Source organism: Oncorhynchus kisutch, unplaced genomic scaffold (genome assembly GCF_002021735.2).
Source record: "Oncorhynchus kisutch isolate 150728-3 unplaced genomic scaffold, Okis_V2 Okis01b-Okis20b_hom, whole genome shotgun sequence".
Lineage (NCBI taxonomy): Eukaryota > Metazoa > Chordata > Actinopteri > Salmoniformes > Salmonidae > Oncorhynchus > Oncorhynchus kisutch.
In genome coordinates, this window is record NW_022261978.1 from 8,879,003 (window position 1) to 8,881,698 (window position 2,696).

Sequence of the window (2,696 nt, forward strand, 5' to 3'; positions counted from 1 at the left end):
CCCGCTATCCCTCAAACCAGTAGTGCTGCTTCCTCAGCCAATCAGACCCCACGATGGACCCGGGGGGGCACCATAAATCAGCCAGTCCCCACTTAGGAATCTGTATATCGAGTCAGGGGGCGGAGCAAACGAGTTGGGACAGGATTCTAACATTCTGAGGGACGAGACAGTGTGAAAACGAGAAGGGAGGGAGGGAGACAGATTGAAAATGAGAAGGGAGGGAGGGAGGGAGACAGAGTGAAAACGAGAAGGGAGGGAGGGAGGGAGACAGAGTGAAAACGAGAAGGGAGGGAGGGAGGGAGACAGAGTGAAAACGAGAAGGGAGGGAGGGAGGGAGACAGAGTGAAAACGAGGAGGGATAGACGGAGGGAGACAGAGTGAAAACGAGAAGGGAGGGAGGGAGGGAGACAGAGTGAAAATGAGAAGGGAGGGAGGGAGGGAGACAGAGTGAAAATGAGAAGGGAGAATGAGAAGGGAGGGAGGGGGGAGACAGAGTGAAAACGAGAAGGGAGGGAGTGGGGAGAAAGAGTGAAAACGAGAAGGGAGGGAGGGAGGGAGGGAGAATGAGTGAAAATGAGAAGGGAGGGAGGGAGACAGAGTGAAAATGAGAAGGGAGGGAGGGAGGGAGACAGAGTGAAAATGAGAAGGGAGGGAGGGGGGAGACAGAGTGAAAACGAGAAGGGAGGGAGGGGGGAGACAGAGTGAAAACGAGAAGGGAGGGAGGGGGGAGACAGAGTGAAAACGAGAAGGGAGGGAGGGGGGAGACAGAGTGAAAACGAGAAGGGAGGGAGAGAGGGAGACAGACAGAGTGAAAACGAGAAGGGAGGGAGGGAGACAGAGTGAAAACGAGAAAGTGAGGGAGACAGAGTGAAAATGAGAAGGGAGGGAGGGAGAAAGAGTGAAAACGAGAAGGGAGGGAGGGAGGGAGACAGAGTGAAACGAGAAGGGAGGGAGGGAGACAGAGTGAAAACGAGAAGGGAGGGAGGGAGACAGAGTGAAAACGAGAAGGGAGGGAGGGAGACAGAGTGAAAATGAGAAGGGAGGGAGGGAGGGAGACAGAGTGAAAATGAGAAGGGAGGGAGGGAGGGAGACAGAGTGAAAATGAGAAGGGAGGGAGGGAGACAGAGTGAAACGAGAAGGGAGGGAGGGAGACCAGAGTGAAAATGAGAAGGGAGGGAGGGAGGGAGACAGAGTGAAAACGAGAAGGGAGGGAGGGAGGGAGACAGAGTGAAAACGAGAAGGGAGGGAGGGAGACAGAGTGAAACGAGAAGGGAGGGAGGGAGGGAGACAGAGTGAAAACGAGAAGGGAGGGAGGGAGACAGAGTGAAAACGAGAAGGGAGGGAGGGGGGAGAAAGAGTGAAACGAGAAGGGAGGGAGGGAGGGAGACAGAGTGAAAATGAGAAGGGAGGGAGGGAGGGAGACAGAGTGAAAATGAGAAGGGAGGGAGGGGGGAGACAGAGTGAAAACGAGAAGGGAGGAAGGGGGAAGACAGAGTGAAAACGAGAAGGGAGGGAGTGGGGAGACAGAGTGAAAACGAGAAGGGAGGGAGGGAGACAGACAGAGTGAAAACAAGAAGGGAGGGAGGGAGAAAGAGTGAAAACGAGAAGGGAGGGAGGGAGGGAGACAGAGTGAAAACGAGAAGGGAGGGAGGGAGTCAGAGGGAAAACGAGAAGGGAGGGAGGGAGACAGAGTGAAAACGAGAAGGGAGGGAGGGAGAGAGACAGAGTGAAAATGAGAAGGGATGGAGTCAGAGTGAAAACGAGAAGGGAGGGAGGGGGGAGAAAGAGTGAAAACGAGAAGGGAGGGAGGGAGGGAGACAGAGTGAAAACGAGAAGGGAGGGAGGGGGGAGACAGAGTGAAAACGAGAAGGGAGGGAGGGAGACAGAGTGAAAAACGAGAAGAGAGGGAGGGAGGGAGGGAGGGAGACAGACAGAGTGAAAACGAGAAGGGAGGGAGGAGGGGAGACAGAGCGAAAATGAGAAGGGAGGGAGGGAGACTGAGTGAAACGAGAAGGGAGGGAGGGAGACAGAGCAAAAATGAGAAGGGAGGGGGGAGACAGAGTGAAACGAGAAGGGAGGGAGGGAGGGAGACAAAGTGAAAATGAGAAGGGAGGGAGGGGGGAGAAAGAGTGGAAACGAGAAGGGAGGGAGGGAGGGAGACAGAGTGAAACGAGAAGGGAGGGAGGGGGGAGACAGAGTGAAAACGAGAAGGGAGGGAGGGAGACAGAGTGAAAACGAGAAGGGAGGGAGGGAGACAGAGTGAAAACGAGAAGGGAGGGAGGGAGGGAGACAGACAGAGTGAAAACGAGAAGGGAGGGAGGGGGGGAGACAGAGCGAAAATGAGAAGGGAGGGAGGGGGGAGGACTGAGTGAAAACGAGAAGGGAGGGAGGGAGACAGAGCGAAAATGAGAAGGGAGGGGGGGAGACAGAGTGAAAACGAGAAGGGAGGGAGGGAGGGAGACAAAGTGAAATGAGAAGGAGGGGAGGGGGGAGACAGAGTGAAACGAGAAGGGAGGGGGGAGACAGAGTGAAAACGAGAAGGGAGGGAGACAGACAGACAGAGTGAAAACGAGAAGGGGGGGGGGGGGGACAGACTGAAAATGAGAAGGGAGGGAGGGGGACAGAGTGAAAAGGAGAAGGGAGGGAGGGAGACAAAGTGAAATGAGAAGGGAGGGAGGGGGGAGACAGAGTGAAAA